The sequence below is a fragment of the Petaurus breviceps genome, unplaced genomic scaffold, assembly GCF_028583685.1.
Source record: "Petaurus breviceps papuanus isolate PSGF00001 unplaced genomic scaffold, PetGlider_PUasm1.0 186, whole genome shotgun sequence".
In the NCBI taxonomy this organism is placed as follows: Eukaryota; Metazoa; Chordata; class Mammalia; order Diprotodontia; family Petauridae; genus Petaurus; species Petaurus breviceps.
The window spans coordinates 33,317,152-33,338,860 of record NW_027185798.1 but is presented as its reverse complement, the minus strand read 5'-3'; the positions used below and the strand labels follow the sequence as shown (position 1 = coordinate 33,338,860).

The window sequence follows — 21,709 nt, the reverse complement described above, 5'->3', positions numbered from 1 at the left end:
GGAGGCTTGGAGAGCACCCCGTAAACCCCACCAGAAAGTCTGAGACAAATGGTGAGAGTGGAACAGGAGGATTTCTGGTTGTGTGACCCAGGTCGTGGGGGGAAGGGTGGTGAGAGAGACTGGGTATAGCCCTTTAGTCTTTCTCCTAGAGAACCATCCCTCTCAGCCAAGTCATCTTACTAGACAATTTCTCTCCCCCTTCCCCCCTTGGCACAGAGTATGTCCTTGCTCTGGGACATACCCCATGTAGTCAGCATGTCAGCATGCAATTCTCATGTTAGCATGATACCAGCCTATGTGGCCTAGAGGAACTGAGGTTAGTATCCATGATTCCCAGCATTAAGAAAAATGCAAACCCAAAATCCTAACCCAAAATTTTTTGAAAGAAAACTTTAACTTTGTGGTGACTTACCTCTGTGTCTAGAGGTCAAGTGTCAGTCTGATATCCAGTTTTCCATCCGCTGGTGCCTACTGTCTGTCAGCTTTATCCAAGGGTCCCATATCTCCTTTTCCATGTCCCTTTTCTCTCAACTCCAGTACTGAGCCCTAGCTACAATCTGTTTGAGGTCAAGGAACTAGGAAAGATTTGGGGGGTGAGGAGTGAACATACAACCAAAGGGATGGACAGCTGGGGATGGGGGAGAGAGGCTGAGTTGAGGTGGAAGGAGGCCTGACCACTGAGTTGAGAGTTTTAAAAATAGCCAGGATCATAATTCTGGGGGGGAGGGAGGGAGCAGGAGAGCAGAAAGACTTGTATGTTTGTGTGTATATATGTGTGTGAGTGTATGTGTGTGTTTATGTGTATAGAGAGATCAGGGTAGTGGCCATGACAGGGGAAGGGGTCAGATATCCAGTTCCATCCTGTATGAAACCCCAGTCGCTGTCTCATCCAGGCAGTCCTTAGGGATTGCCAAAACATAGGGTCCTGCCCTTGAGCAATTGGGGCAAGTACTTGGATATGTCCCCCACTTCCCAGACCCTTTGGATATTGCTACCTCCTCTCTACAAATGCCATTTGGGGGTAGAAAGCAGCTACCATTAAATAAAAACTACCACAGGAGATAAATCCCTCCCCAAAATTCCTCAAGCCCCCTCCCTCCCACAGTCTATCAAAGTAGGGCCAAAGAAACCAGCTGCCCAGAGAAATCTGAGCCTGGAGTTGGTGAGAAGCTGGGACTGTTAAAATCTATTTTCCCCCCGGCCCTAGATCTACATTTAGCTCAGGTCTGTGCAGCTGCTGTCTGCTCTCCCTCCCCACTTTTTCCTCCTGCTCCTCTCCCTATTATTCACTCCTCCCCCAATAAAATAAAATAGAGTCCGGTTGAATTGCTAGGGGAAAATACTAGAAAGTAAGTATGCAGGACAGGGGAATCTCCCTCCCTCCCTCTGCCACCAAATCACACAGATAAAAATCATTATAGTACCACACAAGGAAAAATTAATTTTTTTTCCTTTTAAAAGGAAAACATTGTGTCATAAATTTAGAGCTGGAAGAGGACTTACAAGTCATCTGGTTTTCTTGCCTCAGTTTACAGGTGAAGAAACAAGACCAAAGATCTCTTTTTCAAGGTCACATAGGTAGTAAAATGGCAAAGCTCTGATTTGAACTTCATAAAACATTCCATTTACTTAGTTAAAAAAAAAAGTAAGAGTTGGGAGCATAAAACTGCAATTTTTTTTTTTGATTGTGATTGATAGTTAATGGAGAAAGAAAAGAGGGAAATTGGGGTAGTAACAGAAAAAGAGATGGGAAAAGGTACAATTTCATGGAGTAGCAGCTCCATCTTGTGGCCTTTTAGAATATTGCAGCTTGATACTTTTAATGTTATATTGTTTTAGCATCAATAGGCCAGCATATCTTTGTATTTCCCCTACTGACCAGAAATAAGGTTAGGGGCTAAATCTACCCTATAGGCCACACATCTACAACCCTTAACATACAAAATTGGGCTAGACATAGTGGTGAATGTCTATAATCCCTGCTTTTGGGCGTACTAAAGCTCGTGAATGCCTCCAGATTTTGATTTCTGAGCAGTAGGGGGCTAAACTATTGGACAGATCCACGGAGTCTAGCTCCAATGTGGTGAACCTGTACCAGTAAGGCAATCCTTTTAAGTCTCCATGATTGATTCATTATCACATTCACCACAGTGATTATCAACTTTTTCATCCCTTCTCAAGTTCCCCCTGCCTTCTCAGCCGAAGACCCTGTCCCATTCTTCACCCCCTAAAATGGAGTCCATTTGTCAAGAGTTCCCTCCTCCTCAGCTTATATTACTGAGGTGTTTTCCTTAGCTACCTTCACCTTCATTTCATCCTTGTCTCATATGAAGAAGTGGCCCTTCTCCTTGCCAAAGCTAGCCCATCTACCTGTGCTGTTAATTGAATTTTCACGCCTTCTTCTTCAGCAAATTGTCTCCTTTCTCATTCTCACACTCTGATTTTCAGGGTTTTTTCCTTATCTACTGCTGTTTCCCTGATGCCTACAAAACACCTATGGGCACTACTGTCCTTAAAAAGTCCATAAATGATCCAACCATACTTTCCAGATATCATCCCATATCTCTCTTTCTCTTTTTCACCAAACTCCTTGAGAAAGTCGTCTAATAGGTGTTTCTACTTCTATAGATGAGAGAGTATCCAGGGGAAAAGGGTTTTTAACACCATCAAATGCTGCAGAGAATTTGGAAAGATTGAAGACTGAGAAAAGGTCATTGGATTTGGCAATTAAGAGGTCAGTGTTAATGTTGAAAAGTTTCAAGTGAGTGAGAAAGTCAGAAGCCATACTACAAGAGACTGAGAAGTTAGGAGAAGAGAGGATGTGAGTGCGAGTACAGCCAGGTATTTAGGAGTTTGTCTGGGAAAGGAAGAGGCACAGGATGATAGCTTAAGGAGATCGACAGGGTCAGCAAGGATTTGTCAAGGATCAGGGAGAGGAGCGTACTTTTAGATGGGAGAAGGAGGGAGTAGCTAGGGAAAGAGTGGAGAATTAGAGAAGGGGATGACTGTAGGGACAATCTGTGAGAACAAACGGGAAGGAAAGGCATCAAGAGTAGAAGCAGAGGGGTTGGCCTTGGCAAGGAGACTAGAGTAAAGGAGGAAAGAATGGGGGGTGTTCTGGAGGGGCTTTGAGAGTTCAAGTTGAGGAACAGATATCAAATTGCCTCCATTTTCTCAATAAAGTAAGAGGTGAAGTCCTTTCCATGCCATGTCGCTTGCAGCTCCAGCCTCCCCTCCGCTTCCTCTTGGAACCTGAATTCCCACATCTGTGACCCAGGGTTTGGTTTGGTTAGTTTTTTAAATTTAGGCCTAGCATGCCACTTTTGGGCCATCTTTATGTTTCACTTTGCTACATGTACCCCTAAATCACTTTCCATCTCTAGCTATAGATCATAAGCTCTTCGAAGGCATGACTTTCTTACTTGCTTGTATGTGTTGTTTGACCTTCATTAGTGAGGAGGATCCATGACACTGTGGGGTGATGTCTTGACTTGTGTCTGAATTGGATCACTTTTAAGTGAGGCAGAGTTAAGCAAAGTTGTTAGCCTCTCTCTTCCAGAGTCATCGACGTCCACTGGCAAGACAAAAGTCAAGATATCCATGCTGGCCAGGGTAAGGTGTCTGGAATGTACCTTGGGGTCTTTGATGTCTGATCAAACTCCAAGCGCTCCACAGCACTATATGGGGCATTCCAGGATGACCAGCACCTACGGTGTGAGGGCCTGCCAAGCCTTTTCATCTGCCTTTGGTATCCACCTGCAGCCAACTCTCACCTGTGGCTCCAAGAGCTGTAGCATGCCCACTGGCCATGCCCTGCTAAGACTGCATTAGCAAATGGGCTAAACCAGGTTGAGGGTAACCAACAGGCCTCCAATCTGTTGGTGAATTAGAGGGATATCTACCCCAAGCATGTGAAGACTTCCCCAGTGCAATGGAATAGGTTTGCATTTGTATAATCAACACTTAGCGCAGAGCCTGTCACACGGTAAACACTTAATAAATGCTTTTTTTATTCTTTCATTTAGCTGAAATAATGAGAGAAGGGTGTGTTGTGGGGGACTTGAGGAGGGAAGAGATGTGTGCAACAGCTTCTTTTGAGACTACAAAATAGAGAATTAGCTAAGATGAAGTTAAAAGGATTGGGGACTCAGTTGAGTTTATACCACATATTGGCCACTATGCTAGTTCAGGTCCTTATCACCTCCTTAATCTCTCCTCCAGTGTCGCTGTTCTCTGATCTAGTCTTCAGAGTGGCCAAATGAATTTTTCTGAAGCACAGATCTGACCTCATCCCTCAGGAGGTAAAAAAGTTCTATGGCTTTCATTTACCTTGAGGATATCATACAAAGTCCTTTGTTGAATGTTTAAGTCCATCATACTGTGACTCCGGCTTGTCTTTACCCTCCCTCCTTATCTTGCTACCTTGTCCAATCCCTGGCTTCCTTCAAGGTTTTTGCTCGAGTGCCTTTTCTGTCTGGATTATTAAGTTACTTCTGCCTTCTCCTACCCCCAAGATAGTACTTTTATTTTCTTTTGGTTTATACATATCTGTGCATGTGTGTTGTATCTTGGAAAGACTGTCTGCAATAGGTGCCCCCACTTTGTCTTTTATCATTTTTTCTTAACCCCTTGCAATCTGACTTCAACCTTATTATTCTAATGAAACTTCTCTCTCTCTTAAGTTACTAATGATCTCTTAGTTGCCAAATCCAATGGTCTTTTCTTTGACCTCATTCTCCTTGACTTCTTTGCAGCCTTTGATGCTGTTGATGATTCCTCCTTGATGCTCTCTACTCTCTAGGTTTTCCAGATTCTACTCTTTCTTGGTTCTCCCTTTACCTATCTGGCTGTTCTTTCTCACTCTCCTTTGCTACATCCTTCTCTGGATCACACCCTCTAACTTTAGATGTACCTCAGGGCCCTCTTCTCTTCTCCCTCTAAACTACTTTACTTGGTGATCTCATCAGCTCACCAATTACTATCTATGTAATGCCAATTCTCAGATCTACCTATCCTGTCCCAACCCTTCTGTGACCTCGAATTTTGCATCTCCAAATGCCTTTCAGACATCTCAAATTGGATGTCCACTAGACATCTTAAACTCGATTTATCCAAAATGGAACTCTTTATCTTTCTCTCTAATCCCTTTTCCCTCCCACCTTCCCTCTTACTGTCAAGGACAACATGGCTCTCTCAGGCCCTCAAGCTCACAACCTAGGAATCATCTTGTACTTCTTGTCTCTCACCCCCCCATATCTAATCTATTGCCAAGGTCTGTCAATTTTACCTTTGCAATGTCTCTTGAATATGGCCCCTTCTCTCCTCTGTGGTGCAGATCCTCCTCACATCACACCTGGGTTATTACAATAGCTTGATGGTCAGCCTCCCCCAAATCTCTCCTTACTCTAATCCATCCTTCATTCAGCCACTAAAGTAATTTTCCTAAAGTTTGGGTCCAACTATGTCATCCTTCTTCTCAATAAACTTTAGTGACTCCCCAATTGCCTCTAGGATCACATACAAAATGCATTGTTGAGCATTCAAAGCCCTTTATAACCTAGCTCCTTCCTACCCAGACACCTAGTATTCAATCCCGTGACTCTGGCCTTCTGGCTGTCTCAGGAGCAAGATACTTTATCTCTTAGCTCAGAGCCTGCATGGGACACTCACTCTCCCTCCTCCACTCTGCCTGTTGATCTCCCTAGCTTCCTTTTAAACCCAACTAAAATCCTTTCTTTTACTGGAAGCCTTTCCCAACTCTTCTTAAATCTAGTGACTTCTACATATAGCTTGCTTTCTATATATGTCTGAATGTTGTCTCTCCCATTAGATTACAAACTCTTTGAGGGCAAGAACTGTCTTTTTTGTATCCCCAGTGCTTACCACTGTACCTTGCATATAATAGGCCCGTAATAAATGTTGATTGAGTATATGCACTGTATATATATATATATATGTATATATGTACACACACATATATACACAAATACGTATATGTATATGTGTGTGTATTTATAATCCCTGTCCCAAAGCCCACTGATACCTGGAGAGGAATGTCCTATCTTCGATGAAGGGAGAGCGGAGTCCCCTTTGGAACTCCTGGCACCTCAGTCTTCTTCAGGACTTTTCAAGTATTGAGCTTCTGGCCTCCAGCTTTGAGAAAGAAGAAGGAAGAGACCAACCCCATTTCAGGTTACTGATGGAAAGAATGCTAGTAAGACTTGAGAGGAGCAGCTAGGCTCCATCATGTCCCTATGCCCAACTAGTTAATAGTAGAATTTGGGGGGTGTTTCCCTTGGGTGAGATCCAGGACCCTCTCTTGGCTGAGCTGAGTTATCTCACTTCCAATAGGAGAGTTCCTTCACTCTGTATTATTTGGTATATATTCTCATATATGCCTACTCTGATTCCTGTTTTGCCACTGATTTGGATAAATGGATATCTTTGGTATTCTCTCTGTGTGTGGAGATTGGAGATGGAGTTCCATGCATGAGGAAGAGAGAGATGATCAGTTTAGCTATACCATACAGAATGTGGGAAAAGGAGTAATGCACAATGAATCTGGAAATGTAGATTGGGCCCAGATTGTTAAGGGTTTTAAAAGTTAAATAGAGAAGTTATATTTGATCCTACAGGCAATAGGGAACCACTGGAGTTTATTGAATAGGGAAGTGACATGGTCAGATCTGTGCATAAAGAAAATTACTTTAGTAGTAATGTGCCATATGTACTGAAGTGGGAAGAGGCAAGCTAGGGAGACAAATTATGAATTTGTTGCAATAATCTAGGTGAGGGGTGATAAGTGCTTGAACTAAGGTAGTAGCTCTATGAACACAGAGGGACAAATGCAAGAGATAAAGATGTAGAAATGGCAAGATTTGGTTGTGTAGGGCGAGAGAGAATTGAGGAGTTGAAGATAGCACCAAAGTTTTAAACATGGGAGACTGGAAGAATGGTGATATTTTCCATAGAAGTAGGGAACGTTGGAAGAGGGATGGGCTTGTGGAGCAAGATAATGAGGTTTAAAAAAAATGTTAAGTTTAATGTATTCAATATTTTCCCCAGCTACATGTAAAAACAATTTTAAACATTCATTTAATTAAAAAATTTTTTTTAAATTTTGAGTTCCCTCTCCCTCCCTCTCTCACCTTCTCCCTCATTGATAAAGCAAGCAATTTGATATAGGTATACATGTGCAGTCATGCAAAACATATTTCTATATTAGTCCAAATATGTTAAGTTTAAGATGTCTTTCTGATACCTAGTTTGAAATGTACAATAAGCAATTGGTGATATTATATTGAAATTCAAAAGACAGACTTGAGTTGAATATGTAGATCTGGAAGTCACTGTCATAGAAATGAAAATAAAATCTATGGGCACTGATGATGTCATCAAGACAAAGAGTAGATAGAGTCTTGGGGAATATCTACAGTTAGGAGGCATGATATGAATGCTGAAAGGAGATAGAAGTAATAATTCATCAGGTAAGAAGAAAACCAGGTGAGGGTAATGTCATTAAAAATTCATAGAGGAAAAAGTATCCGAAAGAATAAGGTGGTCAGCACTGACAAATGCAGCAGAAAGGTCAAGAAGGAAGAGAACTGAAAAAAAAAAAAAAAGACCATCAAATTTGACAATTAGGATATCATTTGTAGCTTTGGAGACAGCATGCTATTGGAGAAGCAATCCAATTCAATAAGCCCAAAATAATAAATTACTTATAGACTAAATCTGACAAGAATTGCTGGAAAAACTGGAAAGAAGTATGCCTGAAATTAAATTTAGACTAATAACTTATACCACATACCACAATAAACTTAGCCTGGATAATTAAACTAAATAATCAAAGTTATAAGAGATTTAAAAGTGAACCATATCAGATATCTTTCACAGTTATAACTCGGGGGTAAATTCTTCACCAAACAAGATATAGGAGTGATCATTAAAGACAACATAGATGATTTGGATTTGAGGAAATTGAAAGACAATCATAGGAAAAACTGCCTTAAATCATTAATAATAAGAGGAATGCAAATCAAAATAACTTTGAGGCTTTACCTCAAAACCAACAAATTGGCAAAGATGACAAATATTTAGAGGGACTGTGGGAAGATAAGCACCATAATGCACTGTTGGTGGTGCTATGAATCAGTCCAACTATTATGGAAAGCAATTCACAATAATATGAAGAAAATGACTAAAATGTCCATGCGCTTTGACCCAGAGATTCCACTAGTAGGCATATATCATAAGAAGGTCAATGACAAAAAAAGGTCTAATCTACATCAAAATATTTATAGCAGCACTTTTTGGAAGAAGCAAAGAATTGGAAACAAAGTACATCTGTCTACTGAGGAACAGCAAAACAAACTGTGGTATATGAATATAATGGAATATTAATACACTGTTAAACATGATGAATACAGGGAAAAGATGAAACTGATTCAGAGTGGATTGAAGAACAGAGAAGTTAGAAAAACAATATATACAATGCTTGCAACAAAATAGAAAGAAAAACAAAATGTAAGTCTATAACAAAAGATAAAACATGATATTGAAAAGTATTTGCAAGAATAAAATGAATGTAATTAGCACATAAGAAAGGACACTGTCAATTGGGAAAGATTCTTTATATCACATATATCTATTAATTATATCCAAATTATACATATAGAATTACAAAGACCAACAACCAACGTCTTTATATAATTGGTCAAAAGGAATATGAGCAAATGGTTTTCAAAAAAGGGCCATTATAATAATTTGGAACAATAAGAAATGTAGGAGATGCAAATGTAAAACATGTCAATAAAATTCATTTTTATAAAAAAGGTGATCACTTGGAACTATACCTCCAAGTTACCAAACTGCATGTCCTTTGACGATTGTTAGGCCTATACCCCAAAGAAATCAAAGAAAGAGGAAAAGCACCCATATGTATGAAAATATTTATAGCAGCTCGGCATAGTAGTCCCAAACTGCAAACTAAGGGGATGTCTGCCTATCAAACAAACATAATGTATTTCAAAAGTAAATGTAATTCTATTACACCATGAGAAATGATGAAATGGGCAGTTTCACAAGAAACTGGAAAAATTTGTATGAATTGCAGAATGAAGTGAGTAGAACTAGTAAGAACAATTTTTATACAGTGACAACGTTACAAAGGAAAACAACCTTGAAAGACTTTAGGACTGTGATCAATACAATAATAAAATGCAAATACAGAGGATTAAATATGAAATGTGCTACTCACCTCCTGTCAGAGAGATTTAAGAGAGACTTAAAATTCAGAAGAAGCACACGTTTTTGAATGTGTCCAATGTGAGAATTTGTTTTGGTGGATTATGCATACTTGTTAACAGGATTTTAGTTTGCTTTTTTCATTGTTTAATTTGGTGAACAGTGGGGTGTATACATATAACAGATACTTGTATAAATAAATTCAAAAAGAAAAAGTGATTTTCAGGAATTTTTCATGCATTTATTGCATCTAAAAGCACCCAAAAGCATCTAAAAGTACCTGAGTAATGGGGAAAGGGCTCCCTCTGCTGGCCAAATTTAGATCATCTGAGCTGTATTGAAACTTCGGCAAATGAAAGAAAAAGATGTCCGCCTGCTTCGTCACACATGAACACTTCGTTATTAGTTTAGGGGGACAGTGTCCTTTGATCTCATTTTCTCTATTTGGGCCTTTGGGAAGGTTATGGGTTGATTCTCAATGAAGCCACAGATCACTGTGGTGAAAGAAATAGCTCAAAAGGAGTAAAATGACTGGAGAGAGAGAGAGAGAGAGAGAGAGAGAGAGAGAGAGAGAGAGAGAGAGAGAGAGAGAGAGAATGTGTCTCAAGGGTGACCAAAGAGGGAGTATCTGGATAATAGATAATAGTCTTATCTTCTCATGAATGGACACTTCTTTACATCAAGCTTAAAACTGTCCCATCCCCATTTCTACTTTATTTCTGCCTTTGGACGAAGCAGAACAAGCCAAATCTCTTCTACAAGAACAGATCTCTCCTCTTCTTAAGGTTAAACATCCCTTCAGTTCCTTCAAATGATTCTTATGTAGAATCCTCGAGACCCAGAGATATTTTCTCTCTCTCTCAGAGAGTGGGTTTCTTCCTCAGATTCCAGCCCCTGGGCTCAAATGGGCCAAGATCATATAATGAAGCCAGAGAACCAGACCCAAAAGGGGAGTCAAACTGTTTCGCTGGAATCCATCATCTGTCTTTTTACAGATCTGTTCTAGAGCTCCCAGGCAGAATCCAAGGTTCAGTCCTATCTGGGCAAACACTAGCTTTTGCTGCCATGTATAAATGGCCACTAGGTGGGGAGAGAATCCTCTCAGGACAAATCAGAGGAAGAAACCCACTTTGTTAATAGGAGAGAGCAAGAGCGCAAATTTGTCTTTTAATTGTCTCTTCCGATTTGAAATTTTGTGATACGTTGAGAATTTAACAATAGTCTGTTTTACTTCTCATCTTCCACTAGTTAATAAAAATATACGTGTACAGCCAGGTTATAGAAATAAAGTAAACAAGAAAGCAATTTGAGTCTCCTTGTTTATTTTAACCTTTTGGCGACATTTCCTATCCCAGCCCCGCTGCTTTAAATTTCATTTTAGTCTTTCACCTGGATAAAAATGTTGGGTGAGACATTGATTTGGCGTGTTTCTTTCCCTGAACGCAGGTGAACAAATATAAATCTTGAGGTCAATTTCAGTTTCTAGTATTAAGAGTTCAAGAAGCAGAGAATTCCTAGATGAAGATAGTAGCGGGGATATTTCTTGCTACTACACCTTGTCAGAGGCAACGGTGATCACTGACAGGAGACTGGGTCATTTTCAACCGGCAGAACGGGAGAGGGGTGGTTTTGAGTGAGTTGTTTTTCTTTCTATTTTGTTGCAGTCATTGTAGCTTTGAGACGAATAAAGGGTTTCATATTTTAAGTATTAATCTCATGGTAAACTATGAAGCATTATGGATCACAGGGTCATGTTTTAAATGTTTTTCAGCGTGCCCCTATAAGTCTTTTGGCTTTATGCATTTCTTTTGTGGTAGAAGAAATAACTGCGCTATACATGATCCGCTTTGTACATCGCGTACCCTTCTAGAAGGGATTTTGTCAGTCCCTTTTGGGAAGGTGCTGGAGATGAGCCACACCTGAAGAGATTTTTCCTGGGAGTCTAGGAGGAAAGAGGAAGGTTGGAAGGGCTATTCTGGACTGGAGGCAGCATCACCCTTAAGGAATCAGGAGGGAACTCAGACTTCTAGTTCTAAGGAACCGAGCAGGGAACGACCAATTGGGTTACGGAAATGCACAGCAAATACCTGGCCCTATTGCTTCATTGCTTAAGTTGACCAAGATCTTTCTCTGGCAATCTCTAGCCAACAATTTTCCCCCGTCTGTCGTCTACTCAGCCCTTACTCGCCACCCCGCCTCCAGTCCCTCCTAGCCCGACCAACCTGCCGGAGCCGCCGTGGCTTCCCAGGCACCTCCTCCTCCTCCCAGCTCCTTTTCTGGAGTCCCAAGAACTACTGCATCCGAGTTCCAGGTAGGTTCCAGCATCAGAAGTCACTGGAAGGGCAGAGAATTTCCTCTGGAAGCCACGCAGCTCCAGGCAGGCTCTTCTTGACGGGAGAGATCCTGGCTGTGGAGCAAAAACTGCGCTTCTGTTGTAACTCTCTCAGCTGGAAAGTACAGATCTGACACATTTATAAATGAAACAAAGAAATCCTGCTATATTCGTGCTACCAGAATGATAGACGAGCCTCGTTTACCGCCTTCCCTGGTGGTCTAGTGGTTAGGATTCGGCGCTCTCACCGCCGCGGCCCGGGTTCGATTCCCGGTCAGGGAAACTGCTTTTTAAGTAAGTTTTCTGCCTCAGAGGCCTTTGGGCACTGAGGGTGGACGACTAAGTACCGGAATTACCAGCATTTTCTTCAATGTGCTGAACAGAGGAGACTAGCAACAAAGTTTCCGAGACGTTAGTTTCAAAGAACTCTTCGGGAGGGAATGGCCGAAAATTGAGTAAGTCCCAGTTTCTGACAAGACACCGATTATGGCCTCAGTAGAAACTGAAATTTCAATCTTGAAGTCTGGGGAGAATCCCAAACCATAACCCGTTATGCAGTGTTGGATACTAGAGAAGACAGGCAGATCACATACAGGGAAATTTCTCTTTTTCATTCTTCCTGGAGTTACGAAAGCAATCGGAGTCGGAGGAGAAACTCTGGACACCCTTCGGCAGCCCCTGCTGGACTAGTTCAAGCCCGAGGAAAGAAGAGTCTCTGAGAGAAGCCTGAGAAAGAGGATGCTGAAGTAAGCTGAAGAAGCTATTTCATAAGTAATTACATCCTACCTAGAAAAGGGGGCAGCGTAACCCATGGGAGAGACGAAAAAAGTCAGTTGAATAGTACAGTTCAGTACTGGGACATCTAATTAGTTCCTCTAACCACTGCTAAGAGAGTCAGATCTCGATACAACTATCCCTGTTTACTGATGATATGATAGTATATACAGAAAATCCTAGAGAATCAGCAAAAATACTAATTGAGACAGCTACTAGCTTTGGCAAAGTTGCAGGGTACAAAGCAAACCTTCAAAAATCAACGGCATTTCTATATAATAATAACAAAATCCAAGAAGCAGTATGAGAAAGGGAAATCTTATTCCAAATAATTACAAAATGCGAAAAATACCAGGAGATTGGACTACCAAAGTACGCAAAAGACTTTCATACTTTCAATGACAAAGTAAGTACTCCTCAGAGAAATAAAGAACAACATTCTAATAAGGAAAGACAACACGTAAATAAATATGTATATTCAACATTTGTACGTAGATGGAAAATAGTTCTTTGCTATTTGGTGAAAGAACAAGGCTGCGGCAGCAGATGGCGCCATACCTCGAGATTAGACATACTCCAATGCTGAAATGGATTGTGATCACATTGGTTTGAGTACACTCTCTAACCATGCAGAATCCAAACCCTCCACCCTTACCTACCTGATCTGTGCACCTCTCCTCCACGTCCTCCCATCATTTCCCTAAAGGGATTTCACCCGACATTTAGGGAGACTTCCTCTTGTTTTCTTGAGATCTTGAGGATATCAGTGGAGCACAGGGGCATTCCTTCCTCTTGTTGTATTGTACTAGCCTATCTTTTCACTCATTTAGGTCAGAGACTGGACTAGCAGCAGATAGTGCCTCCCACAGGGAGCAGAAATTAGGGGACACAGTCAAGGATAAAACATCCTGCTGGGAGCAAGAGTTATCTGATGAAAGACTGCTGTAAGGGGAGTGTCTCTCATGGCAGAGAGAAGTGATAGCTAATACTTTACAAAGGCATGCAGGACCCGAAGAGTCCAGTAGAGAGTTAAACCCAAAGGGGACTCTAAGAAAGGAGAAAAGAAGTCCAATAACTAGAAGCTGTGAGTTACCACTTTGATCACGTGTTCTTTTTATGGGTGCCTCACTCTACTACCTTTTTACTTTAAGATTATACCCACTCTTCCCACAGTCTGTGTATGTATTTGTTTGAGAGGGTTAGACTTCAGAGAGGAAGAGAATATTTTTATAACTATTGTTTAACTATAACTTCTTAGTAAATGTCTTCGATAAAAATTAATTAAGTTTACTATATGATTATCATTGGAAAGTATATCCATGTTGGCCTATGAATGACAATACTAGAAACCTTCTAGAACTTTGAGAGTAATAATGAGCTGCACCTGGAGGGGGGCGGGGCTTAACTGACAGTATGAGTTGGAGTTGGGGAAGCAGCACTGGAATGGGTCCTGCATATATATTTACTTAATTATAATAAATACATATAGTACTTTAGTGATAATTATGACTTTTTCGGCAAAACTCACACACAAAATATGACCTTATTTTCTTCTGGAAAATGGGAGCTTCTGGAAAGTGTAATTTTTTTTTCCAAATGGAAGGAGAAGTTGAAGATTCTAGAGAAGTTAGATTGGGGAACCCAGGAGCTTTTCAGCTCTACAGGGAGGGCCACTGTCAGTGGTGGGAGCCAATTACAAATGTAAGACACTGCTGCTCTCATTGACTAAAAAATTAAATATTGTATATACTAATATTAAATAATAAATAAATTTAAATAACATAATATAATAGCCTTTGGAACCTTGTTTGGATTGCTGATCTGTTTAAGGAGTAATTTGCCTATGTAGAGGTTGCTTTTAGCCTGAATGTACCTGCTTCTTGGTTCTGCTATAACCTGGTGAATTTATTTACTTTCCATTTTCTCTTCCCCACCCCTCTGCCATCATCAAAGACTGGAATACTCCAAATCTTTTCCTTTTTGGAGTTTCCTGTCCTTTAGAATTCTTGTTTGTTTTTCTGTCTGTACTTTTTCAATGAGTTTTTTTTCTCCAGATAAAGAAAATCTGTCTTTGTTGCATTTTGAGGAAGTGTTTTTGATAGTAGAGTGGGAATCGGAAACAGTGACTGGTGGAGATTGTTTTTCAAAGAGTGTTTTAGAACCCAGAGGCCAGTATCAGCTTGATCAATAGGGAGGAGGAAATATTTCTTCCCTAGTTTGGGGGCTCTGAGTTTACTGAAGTATATAAATATTCAACATAATTAGCTCCTGAAATATCAGAGGGAAAGGACAAAACTATAAGATCAGAAAATGCTCATGTCTTTGGTGGCATAAAAGAGGGAAGGAAGATTTCAAAAAACATTTTTAAAAGTTAAGAGAGAGATATTTGATTTCAGAGTTAATAAAGAGTCACTGTAGTTTGTTGAGTAGTGGAGTAACATGGTTAGACTAAGCTTTAGGAAACTTACTTTGACAACTGTGTGAAGGACAGATTGGAAAAAAAGGGGATACTTGATGAAGGAAGATCAATTAGAAGATTATAACAGTAATCCAGGTGAGAGGTGATGAGGACCTGAACTGGGCTGCTGTTGGTATGAGAAGAGAGAAGGGGGCAGATGGGATAGATATGAAGGCAGATTGACAATTGATTAGAAGTGTAGGGTGTGAAAGAATGAGTAGTCAAAGATAAAACAGACTTTGCACCTTAATGATTGGAAGGATTGTGGTGCCCTTCACAGCAATGGGCAATTTTAGAAGAAGGGTATGTTTGAATGGAAAGATAATGTAATGAATTCTGTGATGGGTCACAAACCCATCCATGCCTACAAATCTTATACTGTGTCCCACCCAAAATGAAAAGGAAGATGTTAGGCTCTTACTTATTGATCAGTGCTGATGAGTATTGCCTACCCTATGAGGGATATCTGCCACAGTCACAAAATGGGGAGGCAGGTTATGGATATGCTGAACTATGTACCTGTATGCATATATAATTTTCCTGATAGCACCTGACGTGTTACTACTATGGGTGCCTGATCCTAGTTAGGTTATGAATGTCCTGAAAGGCCTATGCCTGACAAAGAAGGGAGTAGGGGGAAAAGGGAAAGGAGTTGGTAGCTTGAGTGGAAGGATGGGAATAAGTGGGGGAATGTTGGGGGATACAAGTGGTTTGTGTCATAGGCAAACCCTATAATTACTCATCTTGGGGAAGGTAGAATATGACCCCTATTTCTGATGAGGTGCTTGTACTTAAACCCTAGCTCTAGGACCCAAAGATGATACCTCTGGCAATAATTCATGAGTAGACCTCAGTGAGGTGAACTATCCCTCCCAGTTACAAAAAGAAGCTGACCTCTGTAGAATTTCCCTTGTATGAACAGGAGGACTATTTTGTACCAGCACAACTATCTTGTACTGGTTCCCACAGTATACAACACAGAGGTCATGCTATAGATGTAAACTCCCAAGGCTATCTTGTTACAGATGTAGGCATACAGACTACAGACACTTTAGAAGCCTTCCCCCTCCTTTCCCCACCAGATCATGCCAGTAGTGAATGGTACCTGTACCCAAGGTATAGAAACTGTATGTTACCACCTAATTAGTGTAGTTGGCACACAATGCACTAAGTTTTTCCTATATAAGCTTTAGCATCACTCCTGTTGGGTTTTGAGTTCCCCAAAGGATCTTTTCTGCCTTTATTAGTATTACAATAAACTTTTGGTCACTTGACTAGAAGACTGCTTCAGTCCATGGATTCTTTCTGGCAATTTGGCTCTGAAACTTGGTATTTTGGGGTCCCTGCACCCCTAAAACTGCATCATTCCACTCTAATGGGTTGATTACACAGCTTTTGAGATTAGATCATGGTCTCCAGGGAACCCTGGCCTCCCACTGGCCTAAACTCCAAATGAGGTGTCTGAGGCCAGGTCAGAATAGCTCTAGGCCTTTTTTTGAATTCCCAGGCTCTGGGCTTCTAGGTATGGTGCCTGAGGTCTGACCCCAAGGCAGTGCTGGGTAGACAATAAGGGTTAAAGAACCATGAGATCCTAGATTGAGAGCTGGGAGGGGCTTTAGAAGTCATCTAGTCTGACACCCTCATTTTACAGATGGGGAAACTGAAACTAAGAGAAGCTTCAGTCACAGATAGCTTCTGAGCAGAAATGTGCCATGTCCTTATGGATGAATAAGTGGAATGGATCACAGTAAATCCTTGATGAAACTGATTAATTGTCCCCTCCTCCCCATGAGCTGTCATAGCTTGAACCTTGATCTGGTGACCATCTTCCCACGAAGAGTGTGGGCATGCTGATTAGAGGCCTGGCTGAGACTACAGGGATCACATAGCCCCTGGTTTCTAGTGCCTGGAGCTGCTGCCAAGATAATTGATTAATTTGCACCTAGGAGGACTGATTGGATTGGAGAAACTACTCTGTGTTGGGCAGTCTATAAAAGGGAGCAAACAGAGCATTCTCCTTCAACCTTTCTATTTTCAGATGACTAAGTTGTATACTGTAGAGTTCCTGAATGAGGGCAAGGAGGTAGGGTAGGGAAGTCTCTGTGCTCACCCAGCATCCTCCCTCCAGGAAACAGAAATACCTGATTTAGGTGAGAAGCACATTGGAGTTACATATACTTTCTTTCTCATAGCTTTCTTTTCCATTGTGCCAGAGAGATTTCCTGAGAATAGTCTTTCCCAAACCAAGAAATAGCTGCTGAGGCAATGATAGCATTCCTGAAAGAAATCCATGTCAGAAGCAAAAATGCTTGCCCATGGGGGAATTCACTTAAAATGTTTTTTAAAAGTACTTGCTTAGCCTACACATGATCAATATTCCTGAACCCTAGTTTCTTGAATAGAGGAGCAAAAGTGATGGTGGTGATGGTCTGAGGTTCTTACATATGATGTGAGTGAGAGTAGAGTCAGGAAAACCTATTGAGACACTTGCAATATTCCCAATCAGTAACTCTCAGGATCTGTTTCAGAGTAGTGGCCATGATAACAGAGAGGAGAAACATATGGAAGAAAGCTTGCCAAGGCAAAATCAACAGGATTTGATAATTGATTGGTTTTAAGAAGAGAGGCAAAATGGATTGGTGGTTAGAGAGACTTTGTTTCAAGCCAAGAAGATCTGGGTTTCAATCCAGCCTCTGAGACATGTGTAACTGGTTGTGTGATTCTGGGCAAGTCACTTAGCCTCTTAGTGCCCCCAGGAAACAATAAGATTATAACTTAGTAGAGGAGATTTCTTAATTCAGTGAAATCCAAGGCCTGGTTTACTTTTTTTTTTTAAGTGAGGAAATTGGATGAATGAAAGGAAACCCTAAAGTTTTGAACATGGGAGTTTTGGGGAATAAATGAATGAGTGAATGAAAAGAATAGTGGTAAGACATAAAGTCAAGAGAAGTAGTATCCCCCACTATTAGGAAGACTGGTTAGTCAGAGCATTTACTGTGACAAAATTCTACTAAGAGGGCTGGGCAGTCACTGGCATCAGATTATTTAAATATATTTTCTCTGCCCTCATCCAACTGAACTACATGTCATACACACAAGCCACTCCTGAGACCACCTTCTCTTGTGAACAGGCCTAGAAGATTACAAACTCACTGTACATCCCAAATGACTTTCGTCACAAGGGCAAAGTGGATTGGCTTAAGACTTTTTTTTCCTTTCTTGGCTCGTTCTGAAACCTACAAAATGGAGACTGTTTTAAAACTGAAAGCACCTTAGAGAGCCTAGGCCTGTCCGTAACTGAACATAACTCAGAATCAGGGAGCTGCCGTGTAGCGTTGGTGGTATAGTGGTGAGCATAGCTGCCTTCCAAGCAGTTGACCCGGGTTCGATTCCCGGCCAACGCAAAATTTTATTTTAACAACTGCGTTTTGTTCTCTCTTTCAGCAGAGTTGGCGCGGCAGGGAAAGTCTCCATTTAGTTTTGAGTACTTTTAGAGCTAAAGAGAGAACTTCGGGAAGAGGAAATTCCTGTGCAGAGTGTTCCCAACCGAAGAACAGTCTGATTGGCGTCCCCGCAGAAAGTTGCTATTAATTATACCCAAAGACCTTGCTTTTCAAAAGACAGCAACAAACCGAACAGAACCTCCCGGGGAAGAAGGCCTTACTCGGACGGCTACACAAAAGAAACCGATGAGATGTATTTTTTAAACTGAACGGAGGCTAGTTGATACAGTTTTCAAATAAGATTGAAAGTCCAAGAAAAGGAAAGTACACCATCAAGTACTGAGAAAACACTGTGTGGCGGAATGCTGGGCCAGCGTTCAAGCATCTATTTCATCTAGCGAGCTGCTCGCTCCCTCCACAAGTGCAGATCGCAACCCCTTTGAAACAGTAGACTACCGGTATCTTCCAGAATCTTTGGCTGGAAAATTAATCACCTTGTGATTTGGTGATGCATCTCTCTGAATTTACTAGGTTGTCTTCTGCTGCCGATACCTTTCCAGCTTAGCAGGATCTGCCAGTGGTTAGCACACGTGGCTATAAATTTATAGAATTTAGGGACATTTACACTCTGCTATGAGACGTTGGAATAGTTAAGAAAACTAGTTTTTTTTTTTTCTTTCAGGAGATTTTTTTTAAGCTATTTAGGAAGGAAATATATACTAGTCAAATGGTATGAAGAACATTGACAAAGAGTATTGTCCTAAAGTGGTAACCATCCATTCATTCAGGGAGAACGTAGAAAAGGATTTCTGCTTCTTCCATTGGGGAAAGTTGGATTTTCTAATTATGTTGAATCGTAACGTCACTCGAGGAGCCTTATTTCTTTTCAACCTGTCCCAGATCAAAATAATATAGAGAATGAAATATTATTATATATTGGAATAGGGAAAAGAGAGAAACCGACACAAGAACCATGTTAGTTTTCAGTGAAAGAATTCTAAATCTATCACGGGATCAGCATTCCCAACTCCCGACTCTGCCCGAGATGACAGCCGAGGTGTGGAATTTAGAAGGGAGCCAGGGTCTGAACCAGAGTGGAACTGTCAGGTGAAAAGCAGAAGAGAATCTATTCTGGGTTGGTGAAAAGGATGCTTTAGGTCTTAGTTCATGGTCAGGCAGGCCTGAAGATCTAGTTCTTTTTACGCTGTGGTCTAGAAGCCAAAGTCAGTACCACGTATGGGATTTTCGTAGGCTGTTGGGGAGTGTAGAAAGAAAAGTCATTTTTTGCAAGCTAAGATCTGTTTATGACTTTTTAGTAAAAGATTTCATGATAGAGATCGGAGAAGAGAAGAACAGGGATAATTGAAGGGAGAAAAAGATCCTCCTCCCCATCCCCCATTTTTGATAAAAAAAAAAAAAAGGCTACTTTAAATCCTGGTGAAAGACGATCTTCGCAGACCTAAGATTTGTCTCCTCTGTGGCGAGCCGTGATCGTATAGTGGTTAGTACTCTGCGTTGTGGCCGCAGCAACCTCGGTTCGAATCCGAGTCACGGCAAGAGGTATTTTGGCTTTTATGTTCTGGCATTTGAAATTGCAGAGGGCCACAATCTTTCTCTTTTCCCAGTGTGAACTCAATCAAATTTTTATCGACCCCCATAGATATATTGGGTACATGTAGCTTAGAGTGAAGAGTAAACTGTGCCCTCGGCCTCCAGGTTTTAGAATGTGGTTGGGAATAGTAAGTAAAAACTCACTTTTATACTGGCTCAAGGTTTGTTACAAGAAGACCTTTACGCTTAGGAAAAAGCAAAGAAAATTACAAGGCAGCAGCAGGTTGAGGTTCAGGGAGAACGAGACGGGGGGGAGTGAGATTCAGAGCGGCGAGAAACTACAGTAAACATGCAATTATATTCGGGATGACTGAAAGGACGGAGTTGGTTTTTGCAGATTCATTTAATTTTCTGAGTTCCCGGTCTTGTGTGTGTGTGTGTGTGTGCTTGTTTTTGTATCAAAGCACTGAGCACAATGCCTGGTACATGGTAAGCGTTTAATAAATGCTTGTTTTCTGGCTACCTGCCTGCTTTGGGAACTGTTTCAATTTGGGAACTTTAATGAAAGAACATTTTGAAAAGTAGTAAAAAGGTTTAGTTTAATTTTGTGGTAATTAGAGCCACGAGGGAGAATCCTCACCAGTGAGAAAATTTTCCTTCGGTAAATTAGAAACTTCACTTGTGGTTGGCCCCTGGAATTTCCATTTTTCTCTAGGGCCTCTCAGCTGTTTTAGCCCATGGAAGCAGCGCCCCTCTTTAGCTCCCAAGTCCTTATTAAGTGGTAACTGAAACATTCACTGAGAGCTGAACCTGGACCAGGGTAAGCAGAATTATTTGGGAGACTCAGGTCCCAAGGTTTTGTGCTGGTATTTCCCGTCCCATTAGCCCCGTTGCAAGGAATGCTTGGCCACTCGGGGACCCAGAAGAAGAACGAATGTCTTTGAAGGTTGAGGTCATTAGCGAGGGTGAAGCCTGCAAGAACTCAGATCCTCAGGGACGCTGGTCAGTTTCCCCCGAACCCTTAGCTCCTCCTTCATGCCTCTGGTTAGTGATCTGGCAGAGACTTGCTAGCCAGCTAGCTCAGGAGTAAGGGCTGCAGTGAGTGACCCAAGTTTGGGGAACCGCAAAACTCCCCCCTTAGTTCACCACGGGAAAGGCCAATCGCGTCAGCCCTTTTCCAGCTCTCCCTCCTCCCTTGACGAAGCCCTCGGGACAGCGCTGCATAGTTCTAACGCCCCATTTTAGTGCCTGAGAATACTCGGAAAGATTCGGAAGTGAGGAGGTTGGTGATAGCAGCGGGAAGTGGCAAGAAAAGTAAGGAGACAGAACGAACCCAGTTATAGAGAATTCATGAAGTATGGGGTGTAGAACCATCCTTTAGTCCAGATTCAGCGCTCCTTCCTCCCTGGACCCAGAGTTCCTCTCTCCTCCCCCTCAGAGACTTTGGCTCATTAAAGTGCAAAGGCGCAGGAAATCCTATTGGAATTTTTCATAAACAGGAAACGTGATAACCAAAGCCTGCACAGACCGGCATCATTCACTTTACGTCCTGTTTCATTTGAACAATTTAAAAACTTTCCACCAAACAACTACATTGGCCCGTGCTTTTTTTTCTTCATGGATCGTGAAGTGGAAGTCTCATTAACTCGTCGCCCGGCTAGCTCAGTCGGTAGAGCATGAGACTCTTAATCTCAGGGTCGTGGGTTCGAGCCCCACGTTGGGCGTCTAAGAGTTATTTTTCCAAAATGAAAAGTTTGCTTTTGTGTTCGCACCAATTGAATGCAACTTAAGTCTCTAGTAGCGCAAGGTATTGTGGTAGGTTCCGAGGATAGTTCGAAGGGTTTGTGAGCCCCTGTATGTGGATTCTCCTCCAGTGATTCAGATTGCAAATGCTCTATGTCCTCT

At 41.4% G+C, this 21,709-nt stretch overlaps 1 protein-coding gene, 1 long non-coding RNA gene and 4 other non-coding genes across 8 annotated transcripts in view; 5 read left to right on the top strand and 1 right to left on the bottom strand.

Annotated features, from left to right (window-relative positions):
- Positions 1-1,041, bottom strand: part of HJV (hemojuvelin BMP co-receptor) — a 5,580-nt gene extending 4,539 nt beyond the window's left edge. For 2 of the 3 annotated variants that reach the window (XM_069090145.1, XM_069090147.1), the window contains exon 1: positions 413-1,041. The gene's annotated coding sequence lies outside the window, so the exon portion shown is untranslated. The remainder of the gene's footprint in view (positions 1-412) is intronic. The other variant, XM_069090144.1, reaches the window with a different exon arrangement.
- The window catches only part of LOC138162744 (uncharacterized), an 8,973-nt gene extending 1,541 nt beyond the window's left edge, over positions 1-7,432 (top strand). The window contains exons 3-4 of the long non-coding RNA XR_011168704.1: positions 3,560-4,301; positions 6,033-7,432. This is a non-coding gene — a long non-coding RNA (uncharacterized lncRNA). The remainder of the gene's footprint in view (positions 1-3,559; positions 4,302-6,032) is intronic.
- A 4,356-nt stretch (positions 7,433-11,788) lies between these two features.
- TRNAE-CUC (transfer RNA glutamic acid (anticodon CUC)) lies at positions 11,789-11,860 on the top strand. Its single transcript has one exon. It is a non-coding gene; the product is annotated as a tRNA-Glu (tRNA).
- A 6,282-nt stretch (positions 11,861-18,142) lies between these two features.
- On the top strand, positions 18,143-18,214 carry TRNAG-UCC (transfer RNA glycine (anticodon UCC)). The gene has a single exon. It is a non-coding gene; the product is annotated as a tRNA-Gly (tRNA).
- A 1,523-nt stretch (positions 18,215-19,737) lies between these two features.
- TRNAH-GUG (transfer RNA histidin (anticodon GUG)) lies at positions 19,738-19,809 on the top strand. The gene has a single exon. It is a non-coding gene; the product is annotated as a tRNA-His (tRNA).
- Positions 19,810-21,455: 1,646 nt separating this feature from the next.
- TRNAK-CUU (transfer RNA lysine (anticodon CUU)) lies at positions 21,456-21,528 on the top strand. Its single transcript has one exon. It is a non-coding gene; the product is annotated as a tRNA-Lys (tRNA).
- The last annotated feature ends 181 nt before the right edge of the window (positions 21,529-21,709 follow it).